This window comes from Lipophrys pholis (assembly GCF_963383615.2).
Source record: "Lipophrys pholis genome assembly, chromosome: 2".
NCBI classification, from domain to species: domain Eukaryota; kingdom Metazoa; phylum Chordata; class Actinopteri; order Blenniiformes; family Blenniidae; genus Lipophrys; species Lipophrys pholis.
In genome coordinates this window covers 9,750,995-9,774,507 of record NC_137636.1, presented here as the reverse complement: position 1 = coordinate 9,774,507, position 23,513 = coordinate 9,750,995, and the positions used below count along the sequence as shown (strand labels likewise).

At 39.9% G+C, this 23,513-nt stretch overlaps 1 protein-coding gene across 2 annotated transcripts in view; it reads left to right on the top strand.

Annotated features, from left to right (window-relative positions):
* Positions 1–22,741: 22,741 nt before the first annotated feature.
* The window catches only part of pcdh17 (protocadherin 17), a 55,652-nt gene continuing 54,880 nt past the window's right edge, over positions 22,742–23,513 (top strand). For both annotated transcript variants that reach the window (XM_080489285.1, XM_080489284.1), the window contains exon 1: positions 22,742–23,499. The gene's annotated coding sequence lies outside the window, so the exon portion shown is untranslated. The remainder of the gene's footprint in view (positions 23,500–23,513) is intronic.

Sequence of the window (23,513 nt, the reverse complement as noted above, 5' to 3'; positions counted from 1 at the left end):
ACAACTTGAGGGTTTGAGTAGAAGTATGTTCAGACATTCAAGATGCTGGGAGTCAGAATGTCAGATCTTCTTCCAATCCTCTCTGTTTCCCGTCTCCTCCTTCCTCACACCAATCACCTGCATGTCCAATCCTCACTCAGTTCATGAAACTTCTGCCTGGTGGCACCAATCTCCCAACTAGGGTATTTTCCTCTCCAGTATTCATTCGTACTCCCGATCACCCCCAGTGAGAACCTGAACATCTTCAACCCTGCCGCCGCTTCACCCTCCTATATTTCGGTCAGTGCCGCCCGTCCATCCGGTTTCATTACCATCCGGTTTCATTACCATCCTCCTGACTTTATCCTATACCTGATCAAGGAGCCTTCTATCACAGATTACTCCTGTCTTTATCCAGCCTAATGTTGAATCACATGGCACAGTCAGTAAATCAGTGACATGCTAAAGTGAAACCACAATCCATCATAGTTGGTTTGAAAACCCATTTTGATGGTATGAATGTGAAGAGGTTGTGAATATTAAATGCGTGTGCCATTGTATTTCATGATGTGAGAAGGAAGAGAAGCAGTACGCTGTTACAGTTTTTAATCTGCAATGTGACTAAAACAACCCTTTCATTTCATCGTAAGATCATTTATGTTGTGATTCCCCTGCTAAAGACAGCTCATGTGTCACACAGTTACACTTTTTAAAACATAAAAGCCACGAGTTGAAAAGGTGTGATGACGTCCCCCCGCAGGCCTGCAACCTAATGTTTGTCTTGGAAACATGTTTATGTTCAATAAGGAGAATTCACATCATACTTAAGAATGTCATTTCTTCAGGCTTTATGGATAAATGCTGCCATCTGAAATTCATTAAAAGTGCTTCCATTCTATTAAACTTTAACATTCATTCACAGCTTCCTCTTCCTGCATATTAAGTCTTATGTCATTCTCTTGTTAATGATACACATAATGTATTACATTTGTTTCTCTATTACTCCTGCAATGTATAAATGAATCCTGAATTTTCTTTATGAGCGCAACGACATTAAACTACCTGCGAGTGAATTATAGTGTGAATTGTGGCTGTATTTTCATGATAAGACAAAATCGATTTTTAACAAAAGTCAAAATGACATTTTGAGTATCACATATTTGGAATAATTGTATTTTGATTATCCTCGTGGCTGATGACAATATACTCTCTCTGTGTACATTAATGCCCATTAGTTTGATGCATGCACAGAAAAACTGCTTCACAGTTTGCTTGCATAAAGAGAAGCAGTAATACAAACCTTTATAGAGATTAAACAACATCAAGAAAAAAAAACTAATTATGTCCTTTTTTTACACATGGCTCAATCTTTTAACTTTGAGCGCAGCAATGTATGTTGCCTATTTTTATCATACGGGAAACAAAAAAGTAAAGCGAGGAGGTTTATATTTGAGTCCAGTCACTGAAGTGAAATGAGTCTCTTAATACCAAAATAAAAATTGTCTACGTAACATTTGTGTGGTGTGAAAACAAAATCAGCAAATGAATATAGTAGCTTGCCCAAAAGGCAAATAACAGGGTAATTTCATCTTGAAAAGCAACATTGACTTTGGTAAAACACAATCATCAAGCAGCCAATCGCAGTTCAGAGCAATGATGTGCTCCAAGGTATCTAATGCAACTTGATGAAATCAACAGTTTCTATCATACGGGCAGTGAGAGAGGGAAAGAAAAGCCTTGATGGAATCTTGATAATATTAGTAAAGCTGTAATACACACATATAAAAAGAACCTTGTGTTTTTTCAGTTTATTTTGGGGGGAAATATGTTGGAAATGTGTGAGTCATTTATTTTGTATATGCACATGCAGAGAAGCAGAACCCCTCCATGTACGCGTTTATTAATTTTACACATTTGAGTCACATAATTGTCCTGACCAATGATTTATTCCAGATATTTTATTCTTTGTTAGCTGCACACCAAGTGCTGTGACAGCGGTGATGCAATACAAAACGCACGCTTTGCTGCGAGAAACAGTGAAACATTTTATGTCCTATGTAAAGTAATTTATTAAGCAGCGAGAGCTAATGACACTCCGTGCATTGAACTATACACAGACGGTCTCTGACGCGATGGAAGGAAATCTGTGCTGTGCCGTTGGAAATCTACTTCCTGTTTGTAATTGTCAGTCAGTTGCAGCACGGGGAGGAGAGCGTGAGCGCTGCATGCAAATGACCGAGATGCCTGTGACTGGGCTCCGCAGGGGATGCTAATGTGAGCATCAGGCTTTCTTTAGAATGCAACTGAGACGTGAGCGGAGTGCACCCAAACATGAACTCCTACCTGATGAGGTGAGCGTTGTCATTCAAATGAGTGCAAACCAATCAGCATGTGACAGGATTTCTAACTTTGCCCTTGCAGAGTCAAGCCCCCGGTGCCTGCAGGCAGCCTCGGAAAAACCACCCAATCTACTCATTTGTCACCAGACAGACAGCTCAGATGCATCTATTACATGTTACTGCAAAAGTAATTTTCTCTAACAACCATTATTTATTCTATAATCTTTTTTACAATGGCAGCAGTGACTTTAACAACATCAAATATAATTTAGAGAGTGAAATCTCTTGAAGTCTCGGCAAAAAGATATAAAATATGTAATTGATTTCATACATTACATAGTCTGTCTCATTGCTGTCTCATTTGACAGTAACCATTGCTGTGACTGATAATAGTAAATAAGAAGTGGGACGTGATTCATGTTCCACACGGACGTGAGATTTTTAGATTCCTAAACTGTTCCCTGTCTATGTGACTGTGCGACCAGCTTCTTCTGGAGCCATTGTTAATTCAGCCCGGGTGCTGTGACAAAATGCTTTTCGCCTCCCAGGATTTTTTGTCACAATTTCCAGCATCTTTCCTTTCTAATAAATGCTTGGTTAATGCAGACGTGATGTTCAGAATCACTGCTCCACCCACAGGGAGTCGCATTACACGGACTGCGTGACTGCAAGTTGAAAGTCTGACATCACGGTACTTTCTGTTGTTTCTCCAGCTTTAGATGGCTGCTGGCCTGAGACCAACTATAATGATGTCTGATTTTGTTTATTGCTGATTAAAGATAATTATAACACTTGAGAATTAAGTTTTCCACTGAGCGCAGCTGGTGTGAATCAATGCTGATAATATTCCAAGAAACTTTAAGGCGAAACATGCTATTATCGGTGAATGAACCACAAAAGCTCCGGCAGGCTTTACAAAATGGTTATTATAGCCTGTCCTGACTTTCACAAAGTCAGCACCTTAATGGGAAAAAAAAAAAAAGAAAAAAAAGATGATTTGAGAGCAAGATTTACACGTGCCTGTGATATTGAAGTGTTTCAGTGCCTTCATATATTTTATATCTTATTTTAAGCAGGCTATCTGGCTCCAGAGAAGTAAGGTGGCTGAAGCCAGGTGCTTGCACGCCTCACCAGAGATGAGTTACAAAGCTTTCCTGGGCCTTTAAACATCAAGTAAGTGTATCTTAAGCCATGAGCCTGGACCATTTGAGGAAAGAACCATCAATGAGGTCTGTTTTAACAAGCTAAAGTACACAGTCGGAATCCTGCAGCGCTGTTGCATTTAAGAGCGGTCACTTTTATAATTTTAGCTGAAAATGTGATCTTGAGCTACAGGGCACGGTTCAGAGAAGATATGCTCAATATCGTCGTCATAGATGGACTAAGGAGAGTTCTATCTGCCAGAGTATTTGAAAATATGTTGCACTTACACCCGGGGGGGCGTGGATTTCCAAATAACATGAAGATCTTACAAATGGAGTTGCACACTTTGGAGACACATAAAGGTCACGGTCACCCAATGTATACTACAGTTAAAAGTACATGTTAGTGTTGAACCGGACATTAAAGGGGTCATATTATGCAAAATTCACTTTCTAATGGTTTTCCAACAGTAATATGCGTTCCCATACCTGGAACGACGCAACAGAACTGAAGAAAATCTGTCGTCTCTCTAACTGACTTGTTTCAAGTTTTAAAAGGTGTGTGCTCCAACGAGCCAATCATAAATCAAACCCTATATAGTGTCATTGGGGGGTTTAACCAATCCCAACAAAGGTAGGTCCTCCCTTTGACCCGCCTTCTTGAGATGGGCATGTGTGGGCGGAGACAATCCAGCTCACATAGATTCAGCATGCAGCTCATATGATTGAATATTCAAATTGGTGAAACCAAGGAAAAGCTGGATTTGGGGCAATAAACTATGATTACAATGTTTTTTGACCAAAAAGACCCATGTGAAAGTGTTGACAATATGTATAATATGACCCCTGTAAACTGATAATCATCCCAAGAGCATTTTTTGGCGTGGCAACATGTGAAAAACATTTACCAGTCTGCATATGAGTGTTGGTATTTATCACATTAGAAATACTAAAAACAGCTATATTTCTATAAGCTATAAGACCAGTATTCCTGACAGTGCATACGTGGTTTACATTTAACACCATAAATAAAAATGGCCTAAACGGTCCATACTTCTATTATCTACCATAAAACGGCAGTGTGTTTGTGTTTACCACAAAGTGTCATTCTTCAAAACATCATAATGGGAATCAGTGAGACTCATACTTAATAATTAATAACTCAAAGTTCTGTCTGAAGTTTTTCTATGTCCACAACAATACGTCCACACAGGCTTGACCAACAGGAGCAGTGGCAATATTGTCACTGTGATTGATATCATATACTGAAATTCTCAAATAGTCTTTCTATTGATTTTATTCTGTTCTCTGGAGACCCCAGGGGAGCATTTCATGTGTCAAACGCTGCTTCGAGAACACAGGACTTCATGAAAAAGGCCAATTTTGGCTCAGAGTTCTCGGTAAGACAAAGGATAAAAAATAAAGTTGTCACAAGTACAAGAACATGAATCACCAAACAACATGGACACAGAATCTGATAACACCAGTAATTCTTGTGAAAAGCAAAGGTAATCCAATAAGGGCCTAGGTGGGCTAAGAGGCCGGTCTTTGCAGCAGAGCACCTCTGCCTTTGACAGAGAGACCGGGATTACTGCAATCCAAACACCTGGCCTCTCATTGTGCAAAGAGAAGCTATAAATCAGCTGAGGTCCCCATTTACACCGCTCTCCTGTTTTCATCCCTGTCATATACACCCATTCAGCTCAGATTGGTGTATTGAGTTTGCACTTGTATCGAACCTGTTAAGTACGGCGCAGAAGTGATGAGCAGGTGAATGCGTGTTTGGTTTCATTCAGTCGTGGGCCCGCTGCATGCTCAGGAATCGTGGCGGGCGATAAAGGTTTACACACTATAAATATAAAACAACCAAAACGGCAGCTGAATAGAGTGCGGCTCAAACCGCAAGAAGAAAAGAGAAGACCAAAGATTGACAACTGCAGGTTGTAGTCTTTGGCTAAGACTTAAATGCTGTACTTTCCTGCATATAACGGCTGAAGTTGAAAGCCAGAGATTTTAAGGAGGATTTTCACACAAGGGAAAAAAAAATAAAATGTTTTGTGGTGGAGCAACATAAACAGGAAGAGAGGTAACTGAAGTGCAAGCTCCAAAGGTAATGATATCTCCTGCCAGTTTAGATTTTACTCTCAAAAAACAATGCAATTCTCCTAAATTCCTTTTTAATTTTTTTTGGGGGGGAGCGATTTGACTGAAAAAGTGCTTAAACCTTTGTTCATGTACCTTGCACTAAGATGATAGCAATGTTTTTTTCAAGATACCTGAAAGTTTCTTGTCATTGCTTTTGAGACCATCTGTGCTGCGTCTCCCTGAATTTGAGCTCAAAAGCATCATTATCATTGACTGAACCAGCAGGAATAACTCTTCTCAGAAAACATCCCCTTGGATACTTGCTTTTCATCGCCGTAGAATAAACAATGCCAAAATCGTATTTAATGGAAATCTCTTTCAAAATGATTATGTGTCCAACTCCTCTTCTCTATGTACGGGCGTTATTTTTTTTTATCATTTTCTTTTAAAATAATGAAATCACGTTCTCTCTTCTGTTGTGTTTAGGCTTCCCAGTCCGAAATATTAATGTGAATAAAGGGCGGAGAGAGAAAAAAGAAGAAAGGATTTAATGAATACAGCGTAGGATTGAAAAACCCAAGGCTTTGTAGCTTGGGACTGACTCACTCTAATGGGAAGTGCCCTTTAATGAGAAGCACGGTGATTGTAGGTGGTAGTATTAAGACAGTCAAAGGAGGATTGAAAAGTCAAGGGTCAGACCCGCTCACCTCGTTGGGCTTTTGTTCTCCATTACGACTGGGGTATACAATGTTCACGCTGATGCTTGCATTATGCTCCAACATCAAAGAGGAGACTTATTTTCTGCATCTTTAGCAGCAGAACAGGGGAGACAGATGCTGGAGAGGTGCATGTGCAAGTTATTTGTAACAGTGTGAAGGGATGATGCTGCTGACGGAATACGCGTGTTTCTGGTTGCTAAGGAACTGTCTGGCAGATTGTCAGAATAAACAGAAGCAGAAAGAAAGATCAACACAAAAAAAAAAAAAGAAAAAGAAAAATACTTTTTTAGGATTTCTGTGAAGTTGGAAAGGATCCCAAAACAAAAGAATTTAGTTGAACATAAAAGAAGAAATTGAGGACACATTATCCTATATATGTTTCATAGTTTTGGGTTTTTTAGTATCATTATATTCCTTGTCTCTTTGGAAGACAACGCTATTATATCCTGTCTGAATACAACAAGAGAATTATACTTTATTATTTAGTAATTCTATCTTTTTCAGATGCACTCTTATTAATTCTGTTTCTAATGATTTAGGTTTTTTTTTTTGGTGTATTTTTTCACACACTTTTAATTAATATTGTATTGTTCTCTAGATATTTCACAAGTCTCTGTGTGCTTGTATTTTTTAGTAAATAATGGCTGACTGAAAGACGGCGAAAGGAAGAGACGTGCAAGCAATAATTAGTTTTATTGTAATTGCTGGCTACACAAAATAAGAAACAGATCACATTGTCCGTAAATCACTCGTCATCTCCCCTAACTGTCAGCAATACTTACAAAAAAACAGACGGGGAGATGGGTTTTTTTTTCTGATTGGTGCTTAAAGTTAGAAAATACGGATATTTTATTCTACTTTGCATATTCTATGTCTACAAATCACGTGGTGCGAACTGACTTCCGCAAAATAGTGAATGCTACTATATTTTGCCCCTCCGTCATTCCCATTGGCATGAGCAACCATTTTGAAGACGAACAATAACAGTGTGAAAAAGGGAAATACTCTAAATTACCAATGCATTTATCAGTGTTAAAGTGATCAGTTGATATTGTAAGACAATAGATTTATAAACCAGAACTTATGGCTTGTAGAGTACATACGTACTTATTCTGCAGGTTTAAAGGTTATTAAGTTATTCATTTTGTAAGTTGTGCACCAGATGTCCATACCTGATGAAGGAACAAGCCCATTTCATTTGGTCGCCTGTATATATTATCATTACTTTACCACAGTGTACTTGCTAACACAGCAAAGACCAAACAGTAACTCAGATGTTGAAGGAAACTGACAGAATAACTCACGTTTCCTGACTGTGACAGTGACGTTCATAACGATGAGAAAATAACCCGTTTTTCTATGTCAAGAGGATTTTTTCAATGTCTCAGTTTGAATGTTGGTCGAATCAACTCTCATCACAAACAGTAGTTGTTAACATGCAAACATGCAGGATTATTCAATTTATTTTTGACACACACACTTTGACACAATGGGAATTGTATTTCTCTGCGTTAACCTATTGTCTTCATAGCTGATAATAGTTACACACTCTAGGAGCAGTGGACTGTTGCAGTCCAGTGCCCAGGGGAGCTGCTGGGGGTTAAGGGTGCTCTGCTCAATGAACCCACTGTTATGAAAGTAATAACACGGTTACAATCACTGAAGGTTAAATGAGCTTGTTACCTTTGTCGTTTTGCCCTTTTCCCACTTCCTGTCCCAGCTGTCCGCCTTAACATTAGCCAAAGCTTTTATAACCACTGTTACGTTTTCTGAAGCTCCTGTTCATCAGATTAGGAGCAACTCATTATTCCTGACCCAACTCCCTCCTCCTGACAGCAACTTGAAAGATGTACGACTGTTGCGCCGTGTTCACATTAACCGTCATGTAGTTGAAGGCCTCAAAAGATGCTGCTGTTGTTCCATATTCTCATTGCCATTGGTATATGAATTAAGTTTGTTTTCCACAACAGGCATAACACAAAGTTCCGCATGCCTGCCAAAAAGTCCACAACTACACAGTCATATTTAATCTGTAGTTCATAATGACTCAATTACTCAAATAACTTGATGAAGTAATTAGATTAGTCGGTGTAATAAAGTGCTAAATTTCAGTAACTTGCACAACATTGCTGGTGGAATAAGTACTGTAATAATCTAAAGGAATTAAAGATAACTAGTAGCAGAAATAGTTGGTGTGTTTAAAGGAGCCCTGTAATTAGTTATTGCAAAATACACCGACTGATATTCTTTTGAATGTAAAAGTTGTGCCTATTGAACTTCAATATATTTAAAACATTCATAGAAATGCTGCAAAACCCTCAGAGGTGAAATGTATTAACAGGGGAAAAAAAAGAATCACAGACATAAGTCAACATTTCCCAACATTGGAATTTGTTGATGCTTAAAGAACATTTAAAAAGTACCTTCACGCGAAAAGCTAGGTGTGTACAAATAAATAGCCGAATAGCAGCAATAATGATGCCTAATATAAAGTGTCGTCCAAAATGATCTCTGTCTGGTTTGGTGACTTGAAAAGTCCTTTTAAGTCTTTTAGAGAATCATAAGTTAAAATAACCCAAGGGAACTTAAACTACTACATTACGTACTACTACGTAAAAGAAGAAGTATTTTTCTTAATTTTGACGTTTTATTGGCGTAGCACCTATACTCATACTGTTAAAAAAATATGTGTACCATTCTAACAAGATACAACTTGTGTTTTTCTTCTGAGTTGGAAGAGTCATTATTTGCACGACCTTAAGAGGTAAAACAAAATGTAAATGCTGGTTGTCTTAAATGTTTGAAGAAACCATCAGGACTGCCAGACAAGTTGTTATGTTTGCAAAGCTGCTATACCAAACAGTCGTATTTCACATGCACACATGCAAAAGGGACTCAAGTGCAGATGAAAAAAAAAAAGGGAACTGGGCGACAACCTGGCACGCTAAAAAAACAGAACAACTTACAAGGCTGCGCTGACAGCAGCTGAGCTAAAATTCTCTGGCAGAGGCACGCAAGACGGGTGTACTCAAGACTCAGCAGCCAGAAAGCACTAACAGTTAGGCAACAGGTGAAGTCAGTGATTAAATATGATAAGCTATTGGCTGGAACTTCTAACTGCCGGCTGCCTTCCCACCGGTGTGGGTAGAGGGGAGAGAGAGAGAGCAACCAGCGTCGCACTGGAGCAAGTCCCATCTGCAAGATCAGAACCATGGAGAGTGCTACAGTCCTGACATAACATTGAAAACCTGCTATTAGGCTGCAAAGTTAATGGAAACGATGGCATTATATAAATGGAATTTCACCAACTGATGAAGACATAATCAGGTAATCAGGGTGAATCATACGGACTGATGTTTGAAATGAAGATATCACTAGATATACATGGCAGCCGCCTCCATCGGTGTGTGTGTGTGCGTGTGTGTGTGTGAGGGGGGGCTGAATGCGGCTGAATGTGATTAACAGTATAAAATACTTAAGGGGGTTGCTGAAACAGTGGAGAAGTGTTTTATAAGTGAAATCTATTTACCATGTAGTGCAGCAAAATAAGCTTTTTTCCAGGTAAATTGTCGCGACATTGTAAATACATTCCCTCTTGTTTCAAAGTTCATATATGCAATGTGCTAATAGGGTAACAGCTTTGTGATTAAAGCAGATAGGGTAGGGTGTTTGAGCAGGGTACACCCAGGACAGATCGACAGTCCATCTCAGGACAAACACAGGGAGACAACCACAAACACTCACATTCACATTAACAGGTAATTTACCGCCACCTTTTAGCCTCAAATGTATATTTTTGACTGTGAGAATGAACCACAGAAATGCATTGCACACACAGGGAGAATATGCAAACTCACCAAAAGGCCGAGACGTTCTTATTACGAGACGATAATGACAACCACTCCTACCATCGTAAACAACCATAGTAGTAAAATAATCATAAAAACTGTGTTTCTAAGGTTTGCCAAAGCGGTGGAGGAGATGGGCAGCATCCAACCATCAATCCAAGAAATCTGGTGGAATGTACATAATATTCCAATAACAAGTCTTAATCATCACCAAGAAAAGTCCTCCCCCAATTAAAAACACATTTTACTAGTTTACACTACCTTCATGGAAATTACTCATTAAAAAAGAATGTTTACCATATCAAAATATTACAAATTATATTAATACCTCAACAACAATAATGAACCCAAAATTGTTTTATAAAATCGACTTTTTAGCATTAGATTGTTGTCTTTAAGTCGTCTCTTCTACATGGCAACTAATGAATACATAATCAAAGTCAACTGGCAGAAATGAAAAACATGGGCTGAGAGAGCGCTTTAACATTGTCACAAGGCTGATTTTATATGTGCCTTGATAATTTCACTCCAATAGCACTGGTGCTAATGGAACAGATCCTTCCACCCATTGTCTATATTCGCCACCGGCAACAACTGACCTCAATCTCCATTGTTTTTCATTGTCAGGCAATTTCCCAAAATTGATACAATATTGGTTTCACGGGTTATCAGAAGAGGGTGGGTAATTTCACCACATTTCAATCTCATTTTTAATTGTAAATCCTCTGTTATTGCAGCATGGGATTAAATAAAATTGATTAAGTTGCCAAAAATGTGATCCTCAAGTGTTCTGTCACAATCTGGCCCCTGGTTAGTGAAGATGGAATTCTGTGGGGCAAACAATACCCACTTCATCAAAGTTAAGACTCCCAGCTGACTATGACCGAAGGCGGGTCTCGAGTCCATCACAGGACAAACACAGAGAGACAGACCATCAACCACTTCCATCCATGCCTACTGCTGATTCATGGTCACCGAGTCAATCACACGATCATATCTTCTGAATGAGGGACGTTACTGCACATAGCACAGGGAGAACATGGAAATCAAACACAGAAAGACCCTGACCACACAACCCAACATGGATTTTCTTGCTGGAAGGCAACAATCCAAAAATATTTAGATTCTCAATTTAAATGCAGACGTGAAGATTCAGCCACATGCACAGAGAGGCTGGCTATGTGCATGGATGTCAGTGATGGCTCGGAGAGACACGAGTTCATGACTTTTATGAGCGAGGCTTATTAGCAGTCTCTAAATGCTCTGGCAAATGGGTTGATCTATTATATAAACATGGAGCACTGGCACTTTGAAACAGGTAAAAGGGGATTTTAAAAAGGACACATTTGAAGATAATTGCACGAACACGCTGGAAGTGAATTCATAATTTACTTGACATTCAGAATTCTTTATTATCTGGCTAATTAGCTCTAGTTTGAGATGTCTCTTAATCAGAGCACTTGATGTGCATGGCGAGACGACAGTGTTCAGAATATACAATTAAAATCATTTAGTGGGAAGTAAACAAATAGAAATGTTGATAGATAGATAGATAGATAGATAGACAGATAGATAGATAGATAGATATTTTATGTTTCCAAGACATGAAAACAATCACTAAAATTACAATATGCACTACATATAACAAGATGTACATGAGCTTGTCCTGTGGGACGGAGAAAGCTCTTGTAAAGTTACCACTAGATGGTGGTAATGTGTTTGGCTCTTAATTTTCACTCAGCAGATGGTTCTGGTATAAAACATTTACATTAAGCACATACATCTAACATAGTTTTAAATAAACAGGGAAAACTATCTCACTGACTAGGAGGTTTTTATGCTGTGTGTATCTTCTCCCGTGACAGAATGGCAAAAGGGGAGAGGTGCATTATGTCGTGGCTTATCCTCTATTCATCTATATGTTTATTTTAGAATTGATGCAGGGAACGTGCACATGGTACATCGCAAGTGGAATAAGCTGAACATCACATATAAATGTAAATAAGCAGAGTGAAAATACTTGTGTAAACATCACATGTGAGGTTTTTCATGGAGTCAAAAGGTCGTCTCTGTACATCCACTGATGAGGAACAATAAACCGTACGCATACTGTACTTCAAGGCCCTGACACTCTACAAAGACTTGCAGGAGTTCAGAGCGAATCAGGTGCTGCACTTTCACTTCAGTGTGATACACATCTAAGCGCAGGCGCCGGGCTGCTCTATGGGGAGGGGCTGGAGTCTTTGTTTTGCTTTCAACCCCTTTAATATCTCCTGGTGGGAAGGTAGCGGAGCAGGCATTTACAAAAGGAAGAGAGAGAGAGCGAGAGAGAGAGGGAGGGAGGGAGAGGGAGAAAATAGAGAGCGATGGTATAATTTCATAGTTATTCACAGCCAAAGAAAAGCGTCACCTCCTGTTCTTCCTTTGACATCCAGGATCTTAGCTTGACGCCAATAGAGCAGAGGTGTCAAACATACGACCTCCGGGCCAGAAACGCCCCCAGAGGGTTCTATCGGGGCTGCAGCATGACTTTGCAGAGTGTAACATTTACAGAATTAAAAAAAAAAAAAACTCCATCAATTTATTTATTTCTTTTTTATTAAACGTGACAGCTCCTCTATATTTATCCACGGTTGCTCTCACAGTTTTAGCGGGATTAGCAGAAGCAAAGCATCAACAGCCTTTTGTAGCAAAAATTCTGCACGTAAACCCGAGTGTGGAATCCTTCATACGAGGGTAGAGTGATGAAGCCTGCAGAAATTGTGCTTCCCGAAGAGCAACAGATTTTACTGATAGGATTTCAGATTTCACATTTTTGATAAACATTTTGGCTGTTTACCATGAGTTCTTTTTTTCTTTTCTTTTTTAAAGCAGTGAAAATGAATTTTTCATCAGAACAACTTTGCACTGAAACAAAAAGGAAAACTGATTTGTCATCCATAGCTTTCCGTGCAATAATTTTGGTGACCTGAGTCACTTGAGACGAAATGGGACTGTGTGTGTGTGTGTGTGTGTGTGTGTGTGTGTGTGTGTGTGTGTGTGTGTGTGTGTGTGTGTGTGTGTGTGTGTGTGTGTGTGTGTGTGTGTGTGTGTGTGTGTGTGTGTGTGTGTGTGTGTGTGTGTGTGTGTGTGTGGCCTCTGAACTAAAACAAGCTCGACACCCCTGCACGATGGATGACTCAGCAGGTGTGTGAGCTTGCTGGTATTTATATGCTGTGTGTTTGTAGGTAAGAGTCGAGTGTGACGCTATGAATGAAATGCAGGCAAAGCCTTGTACCTCCCTGTTCCTGTGAGTAGAGAAAACCTGGAAACATGCCATTATGTTTCCCACAAAACAAGATGGATCATGTGTTGCTTCTGTCTTTTTGACCTGGTTACTGTGAGCTGTTACGTCGAATATCAGAACAAATTGTGTTTGCATGGAAAAGAGTCGCCTTCTTGTCGTTAAAAAATGTACGCAGTCCTCTCAAAGTCACCATGTTGGAAGTATTTGTGTTGGTTTAGTTCTCGGCCTGTGGCTTTACTGTTTAGCTTCATTGCCATTCCGTTCATTAGCTTTGTTTTCAGATGCCGTTAACAGGCGGCTGTTTTAACGGAAACAGCTCAGATAAACCCACCGCACACTATTTCTCCCGCACCAAATGGCAGACTGGCTTGTAAACATAAAGAAAGTTTTCACAGCTGAGAGTCATATTTCTCTCCCAAGAGCTGGGAGTGTCCAGACAAGTAATTAAAAGGAGAGTGAGTATTGGACTGACATTCATCAGGTGGCCAGAGTAAAAACTCCAAATGAATAATAATGTTGCTCAGAATCTTTGGATGCAATAAATGCCAAGTTTCTCAACAAGTGTGCCTTTGGAATTTAAAAACAGACAGCTCATCAGAGGAGTGTTTACACCTATAGTGCAGGCACATCCAATCCGTGCATAAAAACACAAAAGTAGAAGAAAACAAATACATCATTTGCAGCTGTGAGCTAAAAAAGACTGCGGTTTTCCATGGTTAAACCCAAGATACATTTTTAATTTTTTTTTTTAAAAGAATGGCCAGAATATAAAATCAGTCTATTAGACGCTGTGTATGTTAAGAACTTATTTCTGATTCCCCTTGAGAGCACGGCAGCTTGATGTGCTGGAGGAACCAAGCTGAGTCACTATGCATTAATCTTCATACCACTTCACTGGCGGGAAAAAAAAAAAGAAAAAAAAAAAAGATATCTGAAAATGTTCTCGGGGTCTGAAAAGCTGGTCACGGCGATACCACGCTGCAGTGCCACTCTCGTCACCTTAAATGGGTGAGGGGAAGGTTACTCTGTACGAGTGTTTGTCTATCTGCGCGTCACCTCCCTGACATACAAGCTGACCGAAGTGACTGCCGGCCAGATGGACCCTGATGCGAATAGCTTGATCAAGTGGAGCGTTATCAGACCACCCACTCTGGCTGACATAAGCTGTGAGGGCTAAGCGTATTAGGAGGCAGGGGGTCCACGGGGACTCGGGAGACACTTCAGAGTAATAAACTCATCAGGACAGAGACAGATACACCTGTTCACTACAGGGTGACTGAGACAGAGGTCGCAAAGAGGGAAGGAGAAGCCGGAGTGGTTGCCGTGTTGCACTGAGAAAGGAGTGGATGGCGCATGAGGAGGGGGAGAGCGAGAAAGAGAGATAAAGAAGAAGAGACAGACGCACAAGGCCACAAAGGCTGCGACTGTGAACGTCCCTGGAGTCAAAATCGCCTTAGACAAGACAAATTGAACTGGCCTAGTTGAGTCCAAGTCAAGCCAAACACCAAAAGCAAAATCTCAAATACTGTTTTAAGTCTCCAAAAACCTCCAAATGAAAACGCTAAAGCGGCTCAGACGTGCTGCTGAGTGAAAAAAAAAGAAGAAAGGGTAACAATAATGTGATCATTTGTTTGACATGAGCCATGATTAAAATGCACCTTGAGTGAGTTCACTCCTAAAAAAAAAAAAAGAGAAAATCTTGAAATATCATATCTAATTATGAACCACGATAAGGTTTTATTAATATAAACATCGCAGCAGATTTTCTTTGATCGACTTAAGTAAATACAGATGCTGCAAGCAACGCAATATAATAGGAACAATAAATACTAGATTATATGTGCAAAAGAGGATAAGACATATCTGCTCGCTTCACATACAGTAAATTCAATGTAAGACAATTATAGACTCTCTACTAGGTCACCTATATAAAATTGGTTGGTAATTTTCAACAATCCTGTAACACTTGTTCTTTCAGAATCTCCAGAAATAATGCAGTGACCCATATGATGCTACCCCCTCTCCAGAAAACCACTTTGACCCATTTTGATGCAAAGTAGCGCACGCTCTTATTTCAACCCTTTATTATACAGATGAATTAAAAGGATCAAACGGAGGGAGTCTGGACTTGTGCCTGTACAGTATAGACTCAAATGTGTGTCCTTCCAAGATAACATTATCCTCATTGTAAGAGTTTAGGACAACTTTCAATCATCGTCATCCTCGTCATCAAACTGGCTAATTACTTGTTTCAAAGAAAAAAAAGAAAAACTTGGACTCAGAAGAGAAAGTTTATGGTTGACTGGGTACAGTTTGTGATGCACTGAAATGCAGCAGCAACAAAGTGAATTAAGTTCCTTGAATGATTTCAAGAATCCTTCTTTTCATAGTCAAAATCACACCTTTAAGCTGGGGATGAAAATCTTGAGAAAATCAATCCTTCAACTTTACGAGTTCTGTCAGAAAGCTTCTTTTTTTTTTTTTTCCAGGTATTGGTAATTCTACCTTTTTGCTTGAAATTGTCTTTCCTTTATAGTTTATAGTCAGATATGCTTTTCATTTCACTAGCTTTTATACACTCACTTATTTTACATCACATCTCATTGCTGATGCACATAAAAGCTTCAAATCTTGAATTTTATAGTTGTTTTTTTTAAACTTGTATCCAATACATTTCTGATTTCATATGTTGCTTAGACTCTCAGATCGAAGCCGGTTGTTTTAGCGAGTTTTTTTTTTTAATTCTTTTTTTTAACATACTTCATAATTTCACTGGCTCCATGGTGACACACACTGATTTAAAAACAGTAGTTATATTGTTAAAGATGCATGCAATGATAATACCATCTCACCCCCTTCATTACATTTGCACAATATCATTATTTGCCACATTTGGAATAAAATTTTATAACCATGTACTTTCCTACATCAAATGGATTTACAACAGTATTTCTCTATTTACTTTCGGTATTCTCACAATGTACTTACGCTTAAGAAGGGAACACGAGAACCTTTGCAATCCCTGCATATCATATCATATATTACATGTCAGATTTCATTTGTGTGGCTCACGACAAATAACTGAATGACTAAATTACTCTCCACTATATTCGGAGTAACTTAAATGAGTGTGTGTTTACTATTTGGTATTCTTGGAATGCTTTCACTTCTTGAGCTCTCCCACGTTCTGAATAGAGCAGATGGTGGGTTTCAGATTGAGAAGAAATAATGCCAGTCACTTGTCTGTGGTGAAGGACGAGGTCTGCAAGGCCACGGGTTTCATTAGGAGGTTTTGCTTTGGTTTAGAGTTGTGATGAAACTCTGTGTTGCTGTACAAACACCTGTCGGCATATATCATTGCATCCAATTCCATCCATCGCAAAGGTTTTCTGTGAAGGCAAAAAAAAAAAACATACAGAAAAACAAAAACCCATGCTGTGCATCTTTCGTTCTTTTTTTTGTTCTAAATGCTTGCAACGGTTACATTTCTGCCATTTTAAAGGCAATGTCACCCTCTTAAGATGAGAAAATACTTGCTTTTTCTCCCAAGATGTTTTTCTTTAATTGCCCCAAAGCCTCGTTATTATCACAGCCACCATCACTTTCATAGTCATAACAGCATGTGAACCAAGGTGTTCATACCTTCAATTTGTAGAATAAACATTTGAAAATCAGCTTCTGTTGGAGGGAGCAGCTTTACATTGTTGGTTCACTAGAGAGAGAGAGAAAAAAAGGACTTAATATCCTGCTAATAAGTGGTGATGAAAAGCTATTGTCTGTTGTTTCTCAGGGGGCTCCTCTGTCACTTTGGTAAGCCCTTTATTCTGCCTAATAAACACCTGTTTGTTGTTTTCATTAATCTCCGTAATAATATTAAGCAAAACAAAAGCTTTGTAGGGGAATGTGTAAGCGGTCGTGTCAATATCAATGACTGCCCGCTTTCTCTTTCTCCGCCAGGTTTTTTAAGGAAACGTTCGGTTCTTTCTCCATTATCTGATGCAGAACAATGTTAAAACCTGAGAGATAATGATGGAAGACTTTAATGGTGTCTGACAGAGGAGAAGCCCGAAGAGAAGCGGGAGCTGATGGACAATTTAACGCGTTGGACGATAATTATAAATGGGGGTTATGTGTCATGGTGAATCACTTGATGTTCGACTAACAAATACCTGCCTATGCCAAAGGGCAAAGCTGGCATCTTCCCCTTGTCTCAGCATGGCACCCGGCGCTGCAGGTGAGTGGAAAGGTAATTATCTGCACGTCAGGGTGAACAAGAGTCATGCTGGAGGTATAACCATAGACATGCCTCTCCTCGCTACACCGATATTCAGCGTCTCTTCACACAGCGACTTAAAAACAGCAGTGACTGATTGTGGAGGGGTGTGAACACAAACCTGGACTTGCTTGTCCCAGGGCCTCTAGTGGCTGCTGTGAATATGACTCCCACATGGGGATTTCCTGCGTGAGGATTTTCACCAGGAAGACGTCTGTTCATGTCTGTGAAAAACCCGAGATCATCACCGGTTCATTTCAGTCTTCTAGAGTAGTTCACAAGTGCCTTGTAAAGGATATAATGAGCCTTTTTCACAATGTTACTTATACATTTGATGACAAAAAATTCCCTAATCTGACACAACATTGAAGAACAGTGTTTTTTTCAATCTGGGTACCAGGACCCATTGGGGATTCTTAGGATTATGGACGGGGCTTTGCCTGGTTATCATAAATAACTGGTATAGAAAAGCATTAGAAGACGATTTCTCTTTTGTAAATAGCTTCCATTGATTATATCTGAACGGCTCAAGCTTTTGTATATTCAAAGGAGTGTCCCATTGTAAAAAGATAAAGAGGGTTAGGGATGACTTGTAGATGCCACTTCCAATACTTAAATAAATGTTTCATTTGGACTCTGTGAAAAATTCTTCTGCTGATTCAGAGTCATTCTTCTGTGTTTTTTTTAGTATGAGGATGTGTTGCCAATAATCTGTGTCCACCCTCAGCTGGCTGAATGTAATTTGGTTCTTTGAGAGCAATAGGTGATGCTAAGAAGCTTTAGGAGATAATTACAATTAATCTCCCTCGTGTCAGAGGAGTCGCCCGTTATTCTTCAAAGAACAAGCCTGAGAGCATTAATTCACATCTAACTCGGCTTAATACACTGCCTCGAGATGTAAGGACTGGCATGCTGTTTTCCCGTGAAACAAAATCTGCGTGGCAAACTGTTCTTATTTTCGCTGTGGCCGGACAAGCTCGTCAACTTTTCAACAACCAACAAAACGTACAAAATCATTCTCACCAATGAGGCAGAACCACTTACACAGTGAGCATTGATCAGCGAATAATTCTTTGGTTGTGTAAACTGGGAAACACACGGGCAAACGTACAGAAACACACACACACATTCAGACTGCGCTGACTATGAAACACATCCTGTTCAATAATTACGGGCAGGCCCATGTAAAGATAGATTAGAAATCAACATATAGACACCTTTAAGATCACTGTGTGCACAGACAGAAAAGGTGCAGTGCACAGTACATGTTGAGGAAGCATCGAGTCTTCTCTCACTAAATCCTGAAAGTGAAAGACGAGGCCACCTCCGGAATGGGAACTGCTTCGCAACAGAACACACAAAAAGGACGATGCCGAGTGTTTGATAGAATTTAGATGTCTGAAATTAACTTTTCATGTAACGCTGGTTACATGCCTGTTGACAAGCTGTGTGAAACGTGTGCTTCACCAAAAAAGACTTCAATGTTCATGGATTCTTTCTTTTTTTTATTCATTAAGCAACTCTGCCTTTAAGCATACCTTGACAACCCTCTGCACTACTCCCATTTGGAGTGTATACAACACTTTACTTGAATGTTAATGTGAAAAGGGGGTAATAGGACAGCCACACCAACAGAAGAAACCCCAAAAGGCACAGACAACAAGAGAATGCGAGTAAATGACATTCAAAATGAAACGGGAGCCTACCTTTCTTTCGGTTTTGAGATTCCGTTTTATTCCATTGCCTCCTATTACGCTGTAGGAAACCTTAGCTTCAGCAGTCTCTCAGACACCCGGGGATTAACCTGTAAAATATACAGCATATGAGGTCAAATGCAGGCTGAACTAACTTTCAGCAAAACGAATGATATGCAGCTAACCTGTGGCAAAGAGATTAATATTAATAGCTTAGAGCAGTCAGACATCATTATATGTGGGTGCCTGTGACTAATATACTTTGTATAGGGCTTACGTCTTTGGAAAATCCAAAAGACTCATGTTCCTTAAAAATATCATCAATGTGAAGGTCTTTGTTTTAATGCCATCATTTACAAGGATAACAAAATTACTCCTGCTGTTTCCATTTAATTGGCTGATTAGATTCAAAGCAGACGCCGCATTGAAAACCAGCTCTTCTCCACCGAGGACCCACAGCAGACCAAAATAAACAAAAGGTTCAGAACTCACTCCCTCTTAAACATTGCAAACTAGTCGAACAGCGTAAAGAGAGGAGAGGCACATACTCAGACGGAAACGTGGAGAAATTTATGTGGGAGACAAACAACAAGCAAGTAAAAAGTAGCGGTGAAAGAGGTGACAGTTAGCTGCTTGGAAAAAAAAAAAAAAAAAAAAACTCTCCCCCATGTAAAAGTCAGCTCTGATTTGTTTTTTTTTTTGTTTTTTGACAGATGAAGTAGAGAGAGAGAGAGAGAGAACACAGTGGGGCTCCACATGTTCCAGCTTCGTGGCTTAAATTTCTTTCTGTTGGAAGAATGTAACACTTTTTTTTTATTGCCTGGGGGGAAGAAGAAGAATCATAGCGTGCCAGAAAGGAAGGAGGAGAAATTTAGAAATGAGTTAAATAGTGGAGGCAAGAAGAGACCTCCTCGCTCTTATTACCACCTGAAGAAAGGCCATTGCCATTAGATTGAAATTTAATTTACGGAATAAGGTTTTAATGCAGCTGTTCACCAGCAGCCCATTCCAGATACACTTTCTGTCAGTGCATTTCCTGAGGGCCATTTAATTGGGCTAATGAAGAAAGCTGCTAATGGCTGGGTTTATCTCTGGCAGCACTGGTGACATTTCATCAAGGCAGGTGATTTTCCTGGCATTGTTTAATCTCAGTGTGTTCCTTTTCATAGCTGAATGGGAGAAATAAGCAAGCATGTTGTTTGGGAAAATTATTTAAAAAAAACAAAAACAAAAAAACGGCAATGGACACAATGCAGTCTTTAGGGGGGGAAAAAAACAACTACTAATTGAACTCTATGTGTGTACAAATATTTGCCACGTACACACACTGACACTCAGATTTAGAAAATCAAGTTTAAGAAAATTGTCAGCTCCTCAATAATTCTGGGAAAACCCTCATGACTAGGAGTTTAAATAAATTCACACTGATTAAGAACCACATATGCATTGCACACACACACACACACACACACACACACACACACACACACACACACACACACACACACACACACACACACACACACACACACACACACACAGCACCGATGGAGACAGTGATGTGACATTTACCTTCATCAGTTATCAGCATCTTGACATTAGTACATCAAACCTGCTGTTTAATAATGAGCTTTGGTCGCCATCTGACTAAACGAATCTGACACTCTTGTCATTCCCTCCTGTCAGAGAGAAAGGTCAGCGGGAAAGTCGAAGAGGTTGAGACCCATGTTTATACAAGATTATACTGGACAGTGCTGACAAGTCAAAATAGCAACACTAAATGAAAGGTTTTGTTCATCTCTGACCAAACTGCAGCTCAATTATAAGGAATCAGTCGTGACAGAAGACATTTTAAATGCAATGGCTGATTATCCGGCTATTTCAGAGGCTATGGAACAGCTAATATTCCAATTTTAAGCTGTCAAACAATGTGGTATTTAGCAGGTTGGTTTGGAAGTTTGTGCATCCCGTGTGTGTTTTCTTTCTTTGCAAGTTGACCCTGATGCCCTGTTAATCGTTCTAATCATTTGTTCTGTACTCCCAGTTAATACCCCTGTAATTGAGGGCAGCTGTGGCTCAGGTGGTTGAGCAAGTTTTATTACAATCCCCAGAGTTGGTGGTCTGATCCCAAGAACTACCAAGAAACGGGTTGAAGTGTCCTTGGACAAGATGCTGAATCCAAAGTTTACCTGATGGAGGTCAAGCACCGTGCATGTCGCGCCTGGTGTGTCTCAGTGGGGGCACCTATGTAAATGTCTTTGAATTAGCTACTGGTGAACCTCTGGCACATTAAGAAAGGCAATTCCCACGACTCAGGAACCTAAAATTTGAAATATCAAATTGTGGCATTCACAAAAATTCTGCGGTATTATGGGAACCAATAAAATAAAATAAAAATCAGATTTTCAGATTTGTTTTGTGGTGTGATAAAAACAATGTCGCATAAAACCACAATTCAATATTTGGGAATCTTGTATGGAAAATGTGCAGAATGATAGAAAACTGTTGACAGAATAAACATCTCAGCTCGGTCGTTACTGTGGGCCAGAAATTGCTGATGGTTCCTCTCTTTGCAGTGGAACTCCCAAAAAGACACATTCAGACAGAAAGTTTTTTCCTGAAGTGAATTTTCTCTACTCCTCAACATAAAAAATAAATAAAATTAAACTGAAGATGATGTGTTAGGCCATGGCCTGACTCCAGATATCCTCAGCAATCACAAGTACCTCTATTACACGAGTAACAGTGTTAAATGCACAGAGAAAAAAATAATGTTTAACACAATGAGAGCTCTTCTTTGGGTGGCACAACACTCCTGCATGATAATGAACAACTGTTTCGACTCCATGTGAAGACTGATGTTTCCTTTGTTGTTGAATAGAAAACCTTTTTTTTTTTTTTAAGTGATAAGGTGAATGGTGTGGTCTTCCTCACGGTTTGATAAGTCAATATACTTTGTGGGCTTTTGTTGTAAATTCAACACTTCCCTCTGTTCAGAATGCATGTAAATGGATTTCATGGTAAGAGACTGACATCCTCTGTTCCGTTAAACGTCAGCAGATTCATGTGTGTTGTTTCTGAGTGAAATCTCATACCACTCCAGCCCAATCCCCCCCCCCCCCCCCCCCCCCCCCCCATGCGTCTGTTGGCAGGCGTGTTCAACGCACCGTTTCCTTTATTGTAAACAACAATGAAGTGTGATATTTGAAAGAAAACCTCGATCCGCCACCGGTGAACTGCGAGCCACCAATCATTTGTAGTCTGTACCCAAAGCGGCTTTTGAATCCCTCCTTCTCTTCCCACCTCTTCAAATTCATTGGCTGCCGGAGGAGCAGCGACAATGTTTAATGCACCATGCGGTGTCCGGAGTTCAGTCAGTGAGAGGAAGCGCTCTCTGTGCTCAAGGCTGCGTTACGTGCGCAAAATAGTAAATTACGACCGCGCGTGTGTATTCAACAAAAAAAGAAAAACACTTTTTTTTTTTTTCTTTCTTTCCGTTTCTTCCCTTACCGGCTACTCGGAGACTCGTGGCAGACTGCGATTTTGTTGCTGACCACCTCCTCAGCAGCTGTCTTTTGTGGACTTTGACGGGGACGACGCGCAAGGACAAAACGCCGCTCCGGGAAGCAAGCAACTCTGCGCTGCAGCGGACCGGTGGTGGGGGGGAAAAAACCAAAAACCAAAACACTGATCATCCTTTTTTTTTTTTTTTTTTAAAAACCCACCCACTTTGGATGTACCTTTCTTACACACCTGGATCTTTTCTTTCTCTCTCCTGTGAACAGTTTCCTCCTTGCTGAAGATCACGGTGACTCACTGCGGGCTGAAGGCGAGCCGCTGCATCCTAATCAGACAGCGGAGAGGACTTCAGCTCATTGACATTACAGTCATACTTTTCTGGAGCACTTTTTTCTTTTTTTCTTTTTTTTTTTTCCATTTCCACTGCGCTGCACTGTAGCCTGCTTCTGCATCGGAGGCTTTTCCCCCTCCTCTTCTTCTCCAGCTCAGAGAGAGGAAAGGAGGGATACGGAGGCAAATGTTAGTGGATGAAACTCTACCTGAGCCCGGCTGGAGCTGACTCTTTTCATTTCATCCGTGGCGTTTTTTCGGACTATTAGCCGCAATTTCTCTTAGGTAAGTTCGCAATC